Source organism: Littorina saxatilis, linkage group LG1 (genome assembly GCF_037325665.1).
Source record: "Littorina saxatilis isolate snail1 linkage group LG1, US_GU_Lsax_2.0, whole genome shotgun sequence".
Classification (NCBI taxonomy): domain Eukaryota; kingdom Metazoa; phylum Mollusca; class Gastropoda; order Littorinimorpha; family Littorinidae; genus Littorina; species Littorina saxatilis.
The window spans coordinates 41,847,462-41,865,561 of record NC_090245.1 but is presented as its reverse complement, the minus strand read 5'-3'; the positions used below and the strand labels follow the sequence as shown (position 1 = coordinate 41,865,561).

The window sequence follows — 18,100 nt, the reverse complement described above, 5'->3', positions numbered from 1 at the left end:
CGGCACTAATCCTCCACTGAGATCACCATGCCAGTAACATTTTGCTTCTGTCTTCTTTGTCTTAAAAATATGCTCACTCAAAGAACTTTACAACGCAACCTTAAGCGATCTATTACTACAGATTATATTATATCATGTGAACCATTTAGGTAATACATGAATTAACTGGTTTTTTTCCCGTCAGTTAATTATGTATTACCTAGTTAATACACGTATTTTCTGGTTTCACAGATTAACTGTAACATATATACACACTGATCGTTTCATACCAGGCTGCTCGTTCAAAGTCACATAATAATTATTTTATTAGCAAATCTCCTTCTGCGTTTGTGGACTGTAATTCCAGCGGGTTTTTTTTTTTACGAGTGGGCTGTTTCGCGTATGCCCCCCCCCCCCCCCCCCCACACACACACACACCGTTTTAGACAGGCATACTCTGTTTCCAGAACGAAGGTATTGGTGGTTGAAGAGCGTCAGGACAAAATAAAAATAAAAATAAATACATTTAAACAAAAACACTCACTGCAGCTGTCTGTCACCCTTTGGTAACACAAAAAGCTCAGCATTATTACGTACACGCCATCTCTAATTTTTAAAGATCAGCGTAGAATATTCATGCTGACCGTAATCAAGGATGAATTCTTTTTCACTATTAACGCTGTGAACGATACAAACAAAACCAAAACACACCGGTGACCATCGGTGCCACAAAAGGACAAAGGAAGCTACATTTCACTCGCGATGTTTTAAAAGTAACAGACGTTTATTCCATTACAAACCAAAACACGCCATCAAACAGGGATTCGCCATATAAGTCTACAATATCTAATCACAAAACGCCTACATTCCATTAAATTAGAAACACACCATTTGAAATGTAAACAGATATACACCATTCGGCAAAGGCGGGCTAGATATTCTGAACATGTTCACACTACGGCAACTCTCAGTGGTAACGGCGGTTAACGAGTAATCCAACGGTCACAAACATAGAAAGAAGTAGATACCAATAAACGCAGGTAATTCTCTCAAAGGTGAATACGAAAAACCACGAAGGCACCGGCAAACACCTGCCACTTTTGTAACACTTTTGTCACACAAAAACCCAGCTGTGTGAACAATCACAATCCAATAACGGAGAACATCACCTAAACCATATGGACTATCCCCATATGCGAGAAGCAGAATGGTCGCACATGAACCAAGGCAGAGAAAAGGGACTCTATACAGTGGTACCTGTCATGTTGGGCCTCTCCGATGAGACCTCTCTCTCTCACTCTCTGTGTGCCTGTCTTTGTCTGATTCTGTATTCGTGTGTGTGTGTGTGTGTGTGTGTGTGTGTGTGTGTGTGTGTGTGTGTGTGTGTGTGTGTGTGTGTGTGTGTGTGTGTGTGTGTGTTCGTGTAGGTGTGTGTGTGTGTGTGTGTGTGTAGGTGTGTAGGTGTGTGTGTGTGTGTTTTGTCCACTTTGTTGTCTTTTCCTCTAACATTTATGTCAAATATTGTTCATAAACAATATGCTTCTTTTTTTTTTGGTTTAAATAGCAATTGTTAAAGTCTCACCGCAAGATAATATCATTTGTATGGTTTTTTTTTCATTCTTCTTTTATGATCACCACTCTAAGCTCATAGCTTGTTGTTGAATCTAAACATGCTCATTATGTATTGTATTAATTAGTTGTTGAATAAAACACTGTTTAACTCAGAGCTTCAACACCTCTCGGGAAAGGACACCATGTGCAAAACAGCTTCGTCCATTAACCTACAAACCGTGTTGAACCAAAATCAGTGCAAGTGCTAGCTGAACTTTTGCCACAGGTATCACTTTGGAACAAGAAGAGAGTTGAAGTCTATACAGAAGACTATTCTTTGGCCAGGTCTCCAACAAAATTGAAAAGGAAAAGGAAAAGGTAAGGCGTCTATCAACTAGATTAAATTTATACCTGACACGAAGAACACCTGAAAACACCACTATAAAACGTAGACACTTCTTTTTTGTTTTGATTGTTCTTGCGGTTAATATGCGAAGAAATGCAACGCCGTGTAAAACAAAAGACACCTGGCAATTCAGGGACACTTTTGGCCGGTTCTAGCGGTTTTCCGCTCATCACAGGTACCAAATTAGTTCACTGCGAGGTCAAGTCCCTTCGATGCGAGGACACCTCCCAATAAGACACCCTCTGGTGCTCCTTTTCTAATACGCTTGATTAAAATATACATGTCACGAAAGAACACCTGCAATGTACGGACATATTAGCTGGTTCAAAGGGCTTGTCCGCTCACGGCAGGTACCACAGCAGTACACTGCGAGATCAAGCCCCTCCGACGAGGGGACACCTTTTACAAAAGGATACCTTCTGGTGTCCCTTTGCATATTCACTTCACTAAAATATACCTTTAATGAAAGGACACTTGCTACGAAGGGACATTTTGGACTGGTCCTTGGGGTTGTTCGCTGATGACAGGTACCACTGTAGTAGATACATCCACCGACGATACTCGCCGTGACGTACATCAGTGACAGTGTAACAGCTGAAGCAACGATAATCATATGAAGTATGATTAAAAGCATCAATGCCATGCTGTCTGTATGTTCTGGTTTTGGTTTTTTTTGAGTCCTTTTGTGAACCTACCGTGTACAGACTTCACCTTTTCATCTGACATTAACATGATGGATTTTGAAGCATCCACAAACCACAAAAATCGCCAAAAATATGTATCTCCTTACACTTAGCTAAGCGTAGTGTTTTCAAAGCTGTCAAACTGTCACATTGGTGTCAGTAATAAACCGCGACAGCAAAACACAAGGTTGCCATATTGAACTTGGATGAGTGGACTTAAAGTGACAGTGCTTTCTTCTGACAGTGCTTTCTTCTGCAAACTTCGATATCTTAATTCTTATGTTTCCCTGAGCGTATAATGAAAGAAAAAGTTGCCTAAGAGTAACTCCAAGGGACATATTACCATCCATCGTACGACGTCTCTACTTCGTTAGGACAAGTTACACTCAAAGAAGAAGAAGAAGAAGAAGAAGAAGAAGAAGAAGAAAGAAGAAAGAAGAAAGAAGAAGAAAGAAGAAAGAAGAAAGAAGAAGAAGAAGAAGAAGAAGAAGAAGAAGAAGAAGAAGAAGAAGAAGAAGAAGAAGAAGAAGAAGAAGAAGAATTGAACTGAATTGAATTGAACTTTATTGAACAAGGATTAATATTTAAGGCTAAGCCTTTTCTTACAATCTGTCCTTGGGACGCACATACACACAATGATAAAATATTTTTAATTTTTTTAATTCTTTTAAAAGTTAACAACAAAAGGAGGTAGGAAAACTTAAAAACGTGATGATAAAGATGATGATGATGATGATGATGATGATGAAAATGAGGCATGAAAAGCATACACATGTGGTTATTCATAAAATTGGACGAAGGAGAAGAAGAAGAAGAAAGACAGAATATCCAAGGGGAACTCCAGTCACGTCGTTCAAGACACAAACGTTTCACTTTGTTATATTATGCTCCGTATGCTGGATGATAGCGACAGTGCGCTTCCCATAACTCTGTTGCGTGATGTCATATTATCATCACTAATCAGCTATGCGTATTCTGCGCTGGACCGTTAGCTATAAAAACACAATTCTAAACGAAAGTTTTAATACTGTGTGATACTAATTATTCCGACCTAAAACACCAAACAATACCCGCTCATGTACGTATTCTCGCGCTATACCTATAAGAACGTGCCAAATGAACTTTTGCCACCTGTATGGCTTTCGAATAAATTAAAATTATCTTGGCCTGTTAAAATCGACTTTACTTCAGTCTCTAAATATAATGAAAATCGAAAAGAACGGGGCATGAACAATACCAATTTATTTACGACAACAACAACAACACCAACACCAACACCGACACCAACAACAACAACGGCATCAGCAGAAGATCCTTTAGTTTAACTTGAATATAATTATGTATACCAACATATGGCGGCCTGACAACTTACTGCGCAGAGTGGGGATTCTGTTGTTGAATTAATTGTGTAACTGACACCAGTTTCAACATCCGAAATTACTTCAGCAAAAAAACACAAAAAACCCATCCAACTCTGCAAAAAACACAGCCAGGCTGATGAATTTTGGTATGTGTTCAAGTATAAGGATGCTCTCATTCCGCGTGAAAGCCCGGACAGATCTGTGTGATGGTTGACAGGATCGTTCACACTCCGCATTGAGTCTAACATAAACACACGCAACGCTCTGTTGTGACCCCCCCCCCCTCCCCCCAAGTAATTAGACATCCATCTAATTCCGCAGTATAATAACACTGTCCTGTACTGTCATTATCAAGAACTGTTTCACCATTTCATACATCATGCGATTCATATGTGAGATAAAGGAGTGACACGCAGACTTCATTAACTGATTGATAAGACTAGCGCCATATTCATTACTACCAGACGATGGAATCTGAGAAGACATCAGTGAATGTTGCGTGCGTGCGTGCGTGCGTGCGTGCACGTGTGTGTGTGTGTGTGTGTGCGTGTGCGTATGCGTGTGCATACGTGCGACACACAGATGGAAAAGGTGGTCTGTATACAAGTTATTACCGGACTCCAAGTCATTTGTTTGCTCTGCTGAATCTTATATCCATCAGCAACCCCCAAAATAAATGCAAAGTTTTCGGCAATCGAAAAAACGTTCAGCTCAACGTACGGTACGGGCTGACCGAAAACAAATGCAACGAACAAAATTTCTACATCTGTTGACCGAAATATTTACTGTACATTAACTTCAGGTTATGTATGACTAGTCTACAACGTGGCAAGTTTGAAGGTCAAATGGTCTGACTTTTGTGCACATTCAAAAATATGTTCAGAATTCGGGGATCTACTTAACAGTATGAGGTTTGACCATACTTACCTGACTGAACCCTCTACTCTAGACTTTCACCTTTTGGTTCATCTAAATGTCCGAGTATCCAAATGCACCCCCTTCCTCACCAGATCATCGACGACCTGAAGAAAGCGGTTACAGCTAGGTTCACGGCAATCCCTTGACAGGATTGCGTTTGTGTCATTGACAATTTCGGAGAGGTAATTTGGAACACATTTTGGAGAAAAGGTAAAATTCGTACTATTTTACCTACAGACATGAACTTTGTGGTATGGTCGTGAACAAATTGATGTTTATGGACAACCATGAAGATATTCGCTGAAACAAAACGACTTGAAAATGACTACCTTGGTTGTAAAGTCACACGTGCGCAGTGGCGCCCAATATTCATCAATGTCACACGCTTTCCTTCTTTGCCACTACTAAAGCAAACGGGTGCAAGATTGTATGTTACACGCTTTGGAGCATGGCAAGAACGAAGTCAAACTCGCAATCGTCCCCCCAAAAGTGGCTTTCATTTCTCCAGCTTTTATCGTTTCTTCTCTTTAACAATTCGACAACACCGAGAATACTGCAAACGACACCCCACCCGGCAGTACTGTTTTCATAAGCGAGTTTAGCTGCCATTGGAAATCGGCTTGCTCATGGGGCCTTGCCAGTCTGAATTATGAAGGACAGAGTTATGAACATAGAAGACAAACATACCGAAAAGAACAAACATTTCGCGCATGCAGACACAGAAAGACGTCATACAGAATGCGATGCTTCAAAAGATACAGACTGGGACGGTGGCTGCATTGTGACGTTATTCACACATACCGAGACGTCATTCATAGTTGTTCGGTCACTTCCGTGAAAGTAGGTCGCTCTACAATCATGGCTGATGGGTTAGCTAGCTAGCGTGAGTACAGTGAAAACTGTCAAATACGGTCACTGGACTTAGCGGACACTCGCAGAATACGGACAGTCAGTCTCGGCACGGACTGCTTTAAACTGTAAAACACCTGTACGTTACGGCCACCTCGGCATTACGGACGCGGACACGTATTTTGGGTCCATAATAAGTCATATACCTGCTAAATACGGACATCCACAGCAAGCTGGGAAGTTCGATCGACGAAGAAGACGATAAATCGATCAGTTGATTGAGTGTTTTAAGTCGACGCATTTGATTGGCTGCTAGAGTTCCAAGGCAGCCAATCCAACGCGTGGAACGGAAGTGAAAGTGTATGAGTGAATGTATCTTCTCTTCGAAAGAGTGATTCGTGTTTAACAAGATGGCAGAAGAAATTCAAATTCAAGAAAGGGAAGAGATGCGCTGACTTTAGAACAAAGGATAAATGTTGTCAAACAACTGGAAAGTGGGAAATCATGCCGAACGATTGCACAAGAGCTTGGGTGTGGGAGAACGCAGATTTCGAAAATCAGCGTCGATCGGGAAAAAATAATGAAGTTGTGGGAATCGGGAGACGGACGTGCTGACCAGAAATGGGTTTCGAAGAAGACAACCGAATACGAAGAGCTAAATGACGCCGTGTTCGAGTGGTTTTCAACCAAACGTGCGAATCACATTGCCATCAATGGTCCACTCAGACAACGCTGGACAAATTCTTTCAAAAGCTGATGAGTGCAGAATGAAGTGAATGTGAATGTGTTGTATGAATGAGATCCAGTAACTTTTTAACAATTTAAATTTATACAGTTGATATGATAAAAAGCTTTTAAACTTGTTTTACAACAGTCAATATTAAATGTTTCTCTAAACAGCTTCTGTTTTTCTTATAAATATACATGTACATGTGCAGTACTCTCTCTCTCTCTCTCAACTTGACTTTGTCGCGTTTACTTGCACCTGTCTAATAAGGACACCTGCAGAATAAGGACACTTTTGTCTGGTCCCAAGGGTGTCCTTATTTGACAGGTTTTACTGTACTCAAAACGTGTTTGTTCTCTCCTCTGTTGAAGCTGTGAGACATACATGCTATTCAGACTTGGTCGTGTGACAGACGTTTTCTTCCACACAAGATTACGTTGATTGTCTAACTCAGCCTGACGGCTTCGTTAGACAATCAACGGAATCTCGTGTGGAAGAAAACTTCTGTCACACGACCAAGTCTGAATAGCAGATAATGACAATCTCTTGTGACAACGTAGGCCTAATCTCGTGTGGAAGAAAACGTCTGTCACACGACCAAGTCTGAATAGCAGGTAATGACAATGAACGCATTCCTCCGAGGGAAATGCCCTGATCCTGCTTGTAATTGCTGTATTCAAGTCACGGATTGTCTAAGGTTGGTTATGTTATACTAGGTCTTCAAATAACCCCAAAGTGAACAATGTGGAGGGCTTAAATCGAAATATTTGGGCTACTGCTCAATTTCAAACTTCGTACTGTTGTGTTGAGTCGATCGCCGAATTCGGAATTATTTTTCGAAAGAGCACAATGCACAAAATTCAGACCATAATTGATCTACAAGAAAGGTGGACTGGTCACGCATAAGCTTAAGATAATGTACACCAAATTTATGAAGTGATTTGGTCAACATATGTACAAGTTATTAGCGAGTGTGTGGGTTGCATTTTTATGGGGTCACCCTTAATCAACTAACACACATCTGTTAATGAATACAGGATGATGGATATCGTTCAGAGGTTTCGCCAACCGCCGACGCCAAACGACACCCGACCAAACGTATCAATTCACACCCATGTGTGTGTGGATGCAGGATGGATATAAACGTTTTAGACGTTTCGCCGACCGTCCACACCAAACGACCCACCATATCAATCAACAAATTAACATCTGTGTATCGATAGATGTCGCCGGTACGCGGTATCTATTAATAATACTTGCACATAAATTATCTTTGCACATCTTTCACATGCACTATTATTGCTGCAGCTCAGCTGCTTCGTTGACTAAATATATACCACTATCAATATATATAGAGAATACTACATGGCTTGCTGTGTCGTACCAGATTTACACGAGTTGTTTTTTTAAATATTGAACTGCGAGCGAAAGCGAGCTGTTCACTATTTGAAAAAGCAACGAGTGTAAATCTGGTAAGACACAGCAAGCCATGTAGTATTCTGTTTATCCTACATACTGTACTTACGTGTATTTTACTGAAAATATCTTGCAGTCGAGGCAGCTAAATTGAAGACGCTTGTTTTGGAACCTCGATCTCTTCTAAAGCCTCGTGCAATCTATTACGTCAAAGCAAAGAAACGTCACTCTGAAAGTGTGGCGTGACGTGTTAGTTCTAAAGATTCATCGAGGGTAATTAGCGAGCGCAATTTTTGTTTCTATAATGACGTTTGTCTCGGTGACTTTGGCATCACAAGCAGTGGAAAAACAGGTCCCTGCCAGACTTGCTTGACATGACCTCATTTACATGATATACACACGTGTGATTTGAACGATTATTATCTCACGGGTATCTCTCTCACGTATGTAGGATAAACCCATGTTTGTATACAACAATGCGCACGTAAACCAATGCAGTGAAAAAATGGTTGAAAGAAAATAAACCATGACCATCATCAACATCTTTTTTTGGAGGGGGAAGAGGAGGGGGGCATTTTACGAGATTTTAGAAATACATTTGTTACGTTAAGGTACCGTCCTTCGCGCGTACACAATCACGAGCACATGCGACAGAGGGAGACAGAGACAAAATGCGACAGACGGACAGACTCAGCGACAGAGAGAACACAACCCACACACAATGCATGTAATAGATACAGACAGTCGCTAGCAGCTTGAGCTGACGGGTGCCACACATTAAAAGAGAAACATGTTTAGTACATGTGAAGGGATACTCGACCCCCTTGTTTTGTCGCCTTTCATAAATTAATATGTATCTATCCTTCACAAACGTCGTTCCCAAAGTTCCTTTGAGTAGGCATTACGATACATCCTGACATCTTTGTACACTAGCGAGACAAGTCACTTTGTAACACACTTCGCTGTTATTAACAAAAAGACATGTTGATCTTACGGTGGGTGGTTTGCAGAATCGTTGGAAGAAAAGATGACGGCAGAACAAAATAAGGCTCTCTGGAGAGAAAATAAAGTTCCGTTTAAGTCTCTCTCTCTCACTCTCTGTCTGTCTGTCTGTCTCTCTCTCTCTCTCTCTTAATTTACCTGTGGATGAGGCTGGCAATAATGATGAAGGCGAGGACGAAAGCTGACGGAAGAAACAGCCATTGTGTTTTCATGCTTCACAGAAACGTAACGTTCCTGTATCACAGAATCCTCACTGTCGTTCTCACAGTCTTCGTACTCCGCACACACTTCCAATTCCAAGGTGAAAATTTAAATCCAATGCAATCATCGGAGCAGCAGCGTACAAAACAACAAAACACGGAGGACTAGGAAAAGCCAGTTGCTGACGGGAGTACCAACCAGCCGACAGATCTGTCAATACACAACACGCGGTTCATCGATGTTTCTCACAAGTGTTAAAGCCTCTAAATCAGCAATCCATGTCTTGACCTTCCTTCCCATATTTCAAGGATGTCGTTTGGCCAAACACTTTGCAGTCATTTCACGAAAACATGTGTGACAGGGCGACCAGTCACCAATTATAGAGTCACGTGATTGTCATTGTCCAGTTTAGTCTTTGTTGCCGATCAGTGTGCGTTCTGTGTCTTGTGGGCTGGGCAACTCGGCGATTTGTCAACAGGGTGGGAATTCCTTTGAATTTAAAGAGGATGAATCAGGAGAGCTGTCAGCTGACATCTAGGTTCTGGCCAGGTCCCCCGAGTGTTGCTGACATAGTGACACAACACTTAATCCGGCTTACTCCCGGCAGGCCGAGAGGACAGTTAGCAAAAAATGCGTTGGAATTTTTGTCCCCAACAATATTTTTAACAATCTTGTTCAACTGCAGAAATGAACATCCTGATCACTAGCTACATATTTTTATCTTTAAAACGATAGCAAACTTGACACACCTTAAAGGCACAGTAAGCCTCCCGTAAACCATCTCATATACTGTCAGGCTTTTACGCACAGTACAAACACCCTTTCGTTTAAACACTCACCGCTTGAGAACATCCTAGGTGCCCTACGTAAAGAGCGAGCAATTTTCAAAGAATTTATTTTCGTGGACCGTCTGATCGGCAAATCAGGCGCCTCGTTTTGGCGCTAGAACTAACTTTTAAAATCTAGATAATCAATTGACAGCTTGTTAAACAAACATTCTTAAATTATAAAAGAAATTTTTTTTCATCAAGACAAGATTAGTACAATTCGAGCTTTTGAAGTTTGCCACCGTTCTAGTTCGTGTGAATCGCAGCCGTTTGTTGCGTTTAGATTCAGAGGTACACAATAACGTGCTATTGCAGATAAGCTTACAGCAAGTCGCATTGAAATCACAAACTGACGACTACATTGTGAAACAAGAAGGGCAAAGCCCATACGACTCACATGCTTTACACATTTTTCCTACCAAAATACATGTGACCTTGACCCAAGGTCATCCAAGGTCATGCAACACAAAGCTGTTAATTCAAGACATAGGAAGTACAATGGTGCTTATTGGCTCTTTCTACCATGAGATATGGTCACTTTTAGTGGTTCACTACCTTATTTTGGTCACATTTCATAAGGGTCAAAGTGACCTTGACCTTGATCATATGTGACCAAATGTGTCTCATGATGAAAGCATAACATGTGCCCCACATAATTTTTAAGTTTGAAACAGTTATCTTCCATAGTTCAGGGTCAAGGTCACTTCAAAATATGTATACAATCTAACTTTGAAGAGCTCCTGTGACCTTGACCTTGAAGCAAGGTAAACCAAACTGGTATCAAAAGATGGGGCTTACTTTGCCCTATATATCATATATAGGTGAGGTATTGAATCTCAAAAACTTCAGAGAAAATGTGAAAAATGTGAAAAATAGCTGTTTTTAGGCAACATTTATGGCCCCTGCGACCTTGACCTTGAAGCAAAATCAAGATGCTATGTATGTTTTTTGGGGCCTTGTCATCATACACCATCTTGCCAAATTTGGTACTGATAGACTGAATAGTGTCCAAGAAATATCCAACGTTAAAGTTTTCCGGACGTCCGGACGGACGACTCGGGTGAGTACATAGACTCACTTTTGCTTCGCATGTGAGTCAAAAAGGAAACTGGATCACACGGGTTCGCGATGGCTCACGCAAAAATAAATTCTTTGAAAATTGCTCGCTCTTTACGGAGGGCAACGTAGGATGTTCAAAAGCGGTGAGTGTGTAAATGAAAGGGCGCGTGTCCTGTGTGTAAAAGCCTGACAGTATCTTTGATGGTTTACGGGAGGCTTACTGTGCCTTTAAGTAATAAACAAAACAGCTGTAACGTAAAAATCACATTGATTTTTAGTTATTTCAGCAAAAACATGACACTTTGGAGACTAATAACAGACTTCTGGAACTTTTGCGGGAAACGCGTAATAGATTGTGTTAAAATAGGATTCTTTATCTAATGAAGGATACCAGTCCGATCTACAACAATGGGGCCGTTGAGTCTAAACAAGTTCGCGAACTTTCGTTGCACAGTGACAGATCGAGCATGCCTCGTGCCCAGATCCCCAACTGCTAGCTACGAACTGATATGATACTTAAATTTAGTCTGCATCTTGTACTGGCCGTTTCGTTCTGTGTGTGTGTGTGTGTGTGTGTGTGTGTGGGGGGGGGTAGTTTTTGTGTTATTTCGGTGTGTGTGTGTGTGTATTCTTTATCATGTTATCAAACACAATTGATTAATATTCAGTCAGCGATCACAGAACAAGAAAGAAACAGACTCAGAAGTTCGTGTTTTTTTCACTGCAGTCTTTTAACTCCTCCGAGTCTTTTTTCCTTTGACAAAACATTATACACCTGTAACAAATTGTTTTTGTTCAAAAGCAGGAAAAAGGAAGACACAATTATTATGGAATGAACTGTTATAATTATGGGCGGCTATTTCTAAAAGGTTTCCACTTTTTGTCACAAGAAGTTGTGCGTCTCTTCTCTCAATGACCGAATTGGCTTTTCGTTTTGCTCCAATGGCAGTCAACGAAGCTGAACATTCAGCAAGTTCTCTTTCCTCTGACCCCCCCCCCCCCCCCCCCCCTCTTCCTCTCTTTGCTTGTGGCCTCGGACTAAACAATAGAAACAGGGCTGCGGGATACCTGACACACTTCAGTAAAACCCTCACGGTCGAACCGTCATATTGTGTTAGAAACCATGCCGCTTTGTTTTTGTTTTTGTTTGCTTAACGCCCAGCCGACCGTGAGGGTTTTACTGAAGTGTGTCAGGTATCAGGGCGGTGCTGCTTGGACATATAACGTGCGCCACACACAAGACAGAAGTCGCAGCACAGGCTTCATGTCTCACCCAGTCACATTATTCTGACACCGGACCAACCAGTTCTAGCGCAGCACTAACCCCATAATGCCAGACGCCAGGCGGAGCAGCCACTAGATTGCCAATTTTAAAGTCTTAGGTATGACCCGGCCGGGGTTCGAACCCACGACCTCCCGATCACGGGGCGGACGCCACAAGGCCAACCGTGCCGGTAACCATGCCGCTTTATGACACCTTTGGCAAATTCATCTAACTGTGTGTCATGCCAAATACCGTGCTCAAGCTTAGAACTCGAATAGGGAACTTCAAATTGTCCTTAGAGAGATTTGAAACTAAAGTTAATTGACTTAGAATACAAAGATGTGTGCACCACTCCGAGCAAACTAAGATGCCTGAACATCTTTGCTGAAGTTTTTTTGTTTTTTGTAGTTGTTGTCGTAAATTCCAATCCAAAAAATGACTCGTACACTCTAAACAGAAGTGAACACATTTTGAAAACATTTCTGTAACAATTTTGGAACAATCTGTGACATTGTACATATTTCTGTTGACAAAATAAGCATATATATTTTTCGCAAGTGTTCAAATAATCACGTAGTGTTCACTATGTGTTTATTATGTGAGCCTCTTTGGCTAGTAGAACTATTTACTACGTCACAAAGTGTTTAACCTTGGTTACAGAAATGTGTTCAAAATGTGTTCACTTCTGTCTGTAGTGCCAATATTCCGAACCAAAAGCAGAATTATACTAGCATTGCGACCCAAAAGCTGAATCATCTAACATTTCGACTCAATATCTGAATTTACTTGGTCTTATGTTCCAACCCAACAATTGAATAGCAAACGTTATGAAGCGCTTTGCGATAAGTTTCCTTATGGGGAAGAGTCTCTTTAACATTTACATTTTCCAACAGGTGTATGCTTCTGAGGATACATCGAGCTCAAACCACGAAACAGACATGCACGCAATAAATCGTAGCAATAACACTTTTCGAATAAAGTCGATGAGCTACATGTATGTAATCCGACTCGTACGTCGAACTCTTCAAAGATGATTAGTAGCAAACGGACTTAACAGTTTACTACTGTTACAAGATGGGGGTGTGCAGAAGATATCGAAGAAGGCTGCTAGACCACCACTCCTCCTCTACACTCCCCCCCCCCCCCCCCCGCCCCTTTCAACGTGGTAAATAAAAGTTTGCACAAGTTTAACTTTAAGAGACACTCTGACTCGTTCAATTATTTACACTTCAACTCAGCCAATCTACGTATTGTCAAGGTAGCCCATTTAAGAGGGCAGCTGTGTTGTAAATCCATCAGTTGTAATAAATGGCAATGTCCACTTGATTTGATCAATTTCTAATTCTGCGTGAGGAAGTGCGCGAGGCGAATGGCGCAAGATCACCGAACCCCCCCTCCCTAAACACGAAAGACAGAGGAAGGCCTTGTACCATTTCAATCCAAAAAGCGCGCTCGCTCACTCTCCCAAAACAAGGTCTTTCTTTCTTTATTTGGTGTTTAACGTCGTTTTCAACCGTTCAAGGTTATATCGCGACGGCCAAAACAAAGTGACACCTGCGACATATGATAGGGACCTCACTATACAGTGGAAACCCCCCTTTCAAAACCTAAAAAAATGGTGTCAAAGACAGGTCTTAAAAGGGAGGGAGTGTTAAAATCAGGGTACATGTACAGAGGCTATAAACAGAAAATCTGACAAAACGGTCTTGAGAGGAAAAGTTTTAAATCGGAGGGTCTTAACAGAGGGGTTCCACTGTACATCATTTGTTTGATGCTCGGTAGACTACTAAATGACCATGGTTATAGAGATAAACTGTGCAAGTGTGATATCCATTCATAACACCCGCTGCTGTTGACCTTTCGCAGCTGTTGGCCGTAACATGTGTCACAACAAAGGACGTCCCTCGCGGCACAGCAATAAAGAAAACGTTTCAGAGTAGTACGTGCATCTTTGTGTTTAAATATATATGCGGAATCAATATAGTGTCAGTGACAGGTTCGGAATTTTGCGTTGCGAGCCTTCAGATGGCATTCGCAGCCCACTGTCAAGTGTGTAAAGCCCCGGTCCCACTGTGACGAATTTTGACGGCGAACTACAACGAAAATCGCCGAGGTCGTAGTGGTTCGTATTACTTCGTTCTTGTTCGGCAACAAATCGTTGTGCATCGCAGAGATCGGCAGAGATCATGGAGTTGCAACGACTGTTTTGAAATGTAGCGCCGCAACGAATTGATGACGTTTAGAGACAGACAGGGATGTGATGACTCTGTCACTAGATTGAATCACCCCCACACCGCCCCACATTCGTAGTAACTCGTTGTGGTTCGCCAAAATATTCGTGATACGTAGCTTAAAACTTGTAGTCCGCAAAATACAGGTACTATTGCTACCAGAATGTCCACAGCCAGAAAGTTGCCAGATAGTTGATTTGTGTTGTTGTTGCTTGAACTGACCTGCTGTGGTATATATATATAATATACGTCTACGATCTTTGAAATTGGAAGGAATGTATATATGTTACAGTTAATCTGTGAAACCAGGGAATACGTGTATCAAATAAACTATTTTAGGTAATACATGAATTAACTGTTTTTTTCCGTCAGTTAATTCATGTATTACCTAGTTAATACACGTATTCCCTGGTTTCACAGATTAACTGTAACATAGGACTAGATTACCTTGCGATACGTCCCCCACAAAGGGACTTTGCTCTGTAAATCTCGGTCCCCCTTGAGGAGGGTCTGATGCTCCCAATAGGCTGTCTGTGAAGGGATACTTAATTCTCTCTCTATCTCTGCTAAGAGATTTTAACAAATCTCGGAAGAAAGTCTCTGCTGACTTTCAATTGTTTCTTTCACAATTTCTGATGTTTTATAATGTGGTCACCGTGAAAGTTGCATCGCCTTTAAAGCGATCCAATTGAATAAAGCAGAAAACTTCTTCTTTACCAAGTCCTGTGTTGAACAGCAGTGAAAAGTTGACCGCTTTTCCTGTTTAACCTTTTCAAAATTAGATCTAACTTGTTCGCGTATCCATTTCTGGATCTGCAGGCTGGTACAGAGTTACCTCCCTTTAGGCTTTTTCAAATTTCCCTTGTTTTAACCTAATTTCTTGGTTAAAACTTGTCTAAATTTCTAAATTCTTTCTTAATAAATATCAATTCTACACTTTGGCCTTAAATCAAAGTGTTTCCCTTCACAGATATCCTCTTGGGGTTGTCAGATGAGGGTAGTCTCCCATGCCAACAGAAGCTACCATTCAGAGAATGGTTTGCTTCTTAGTTGGATACCATGGGTTGACAACTCTCGCCATCAGTACCACCTGACCACTGATGAGACACAATAGTGTCAAAACACGTGTCTGGTCTAGGAACAAATACAATTGACCTCCTCAGGACTAGATTACCATGCGATACGTCCCCCACAAAGGGACTTTGTTCTGTAAATCTCGATCCCCCTTGAGGAGGGTCTGATGCTCCCAATAGGCTGTCTGTGAAGGGATACTTATTTCTCTCTCTATCTCTGCTAAGAGATTTTAACAAATCTCGGAAGAAAGTCTCTGCTAACTTTCAATTGTTTCTTACACAATTTCTGATGTTTTATATATATACAATACAATACAATACAATAACTTTATTAATCTCTAAAAGAGAAATTGCATTGCTGAGTGTTTGTGTCCGTAATAATAACATACATAAGACATTCAAAACATTTGTTCTTTGTCATATATATGATACTATATGATTACCCGCTTCGCCGGGAAGAAGTAGAGCCGAAAGAATGTATATATGTTACAGTTAATCTGTGAAACCAGGGAATACGGTGAGTGGCGCACCGTACGCCGGCTTCGCGATTGACGCCACACGAAGGAAGGGAGATAAACGCGCAAAACACTGGAGAAGATAAGGAAGAGTTACTGGGAATGGATGTACAGAAAAACCAAAATCGGTTCAGCGCTGCGCGCTGAGAGCACGTGTTGAAAATGTTCATCGACCAGATTGTGTCCGGGGTCTACCTCAATATGCCCACCAAATTTGAAGCAGATCCATCGAGAACTTTGGCCGTGCATAGCGAACACACAGACAGACAGACATACACAAGCCGTATATGGATACTATCCGTCGATGGACAAAGATTGGATTACAAAAAGCGGGTATTTACATGACAATATTTACGCCGCATTCAACTCGTTCCGCTGCATCTAGTAAAGCTGCAAGTAAAATTCCTCTGGCAACCATTCTGAAGACTGTTGGTTGGCGTCGGGCTAACACCTTCAGAACTTTTTACAAGAAACCAGTGGACAGTGGGAGGAGTTTTGGACAGGCTGTTCTGTCATGAAGAATTGGGGTAGGTTTATATGTATTTCAATTCATCGACAGGGCTAGGGTGTAAATGCTGCAGACTTTAAAGTCTCACGTGACCCATTCCTCTCGGAATTGTGGGAGATAAAATTACATAATATCCTCGTTCGTGTATCCTTTACTGGATCTACAGGCTGGTACAGAGCATTACCTCTCTTTAGGCTTTTTCAAATGTTGCTTGTTTTAACCTAATTTCTTGGTTAAAACTTGTCTAAATTTCTAAATTCTTTCTTGATAAATTTAGTGTCCACTCTTTGACCTTAAATCAAAGAGTTTCCCTTCACAGATGTCCTCTTGGGATTGTCAGATGAGGGTAGTCTCCCATGCCAACAGAATCTCAGAGAATGGTTTGATTCTTGGTTGGATACCATGGGTTGACAACTTTCGCCATATCTACCATCAGACCACTGATGAGACACATGAGTGTCGAAACACGTGTCTGGTCACGGTAGTAATGGTCCTCCTCTGGACTAGTTTTCTCTGTTGATACTCTCCCCTCGGGGCAGATTCTCTTTGTGAAACTCGGTCCCGTCCGAGGAGGGTCTGATTTCCCCAATAGGGGCTGTCTGTGAAGGGACACCTTTTTACATTTAGTCAAGTTTTGACTAAATGTTTTAACATAGAGGGGGAATCGAGACGAGGGTCATGGTGTATGTGTGTGTGTGTGTGTGTGTGTGTGTGTGTGTGTGAGTGTGTCTGTGCGTGTGTGTGTGTAGAGCGATTCAGACCAAACTACTGGACCGATCTTTATGAAATTTTACATGAGAGTTCCTGGGAATGATATCCCCGGACGTTTTTTTCTTTTTTTCGATGAATACTTTTGATGACGTCATATCCGGCTTTTTGTAAAAGTTGAGGCGGCACTGTCACACCCTCATTTTTCAATCAAATTGATTGAAATTTTTGTAACGCAATCTTCGACGAAGGCCGGACTTCGGTATTGCATTTCAGTTTGGTGGCTTAAAAATTAATTAATGACTTTGGTCATTAAAAATCTGAAAATTGTAATTTAAATTTTTTTTTTATAAAACAATCCAAATTTACGTTCATCTTATTCTTCATCATTTTCTGATTCCAAAAACATATAAATATGTTATATTTGGATTAAAAACAAGCTCTGAAAATTAAAAATATAAAAATTACGATCAAAATTAAATTTCCGAAATCCATTTAAAAACAATTTCATCTTATTCCTTGTCGGTTCCTGATTCCAAAAACATATAGATATGATATGTTTGGATTAAAAACACACTCAGAAAGTTAAAACGAAGAGAGGTACAGAAAAGCGTGCTATGCAGCACAGCGAAACCACTACCGCGCTGAACAGGCTCGTCAGTTTCACTCCGTTTTGCACAAGTGCGTTCAGTTTCATTCTGTGAGTTCCACAGCTTGACTAAATGTAGTAATTTCGCCTTACGCGACTTGTTTTGTTTTCCTCTCTCTTTTGCTCTGCTAACAAATCTCAAAAGTCTCTTCTGACTTTCAATTGTTTCTTTC

The 18,100-nt window shown here is 41.1% G+C and overlaps 1 protein-coding gene across 1 annotated transcript in view; it reads right to left on the bottom strand.

The window, feature by feature from the left end:
* Positions 1-18,100, bottom strand: part of LOC138969889 (sodium/hydrogen exchanger 8-like) — a 50,693-nt gene that overhangs the window by 28,305 nt on the left and 4,288 nt on the right. The window lies entirely within an intron of this gene.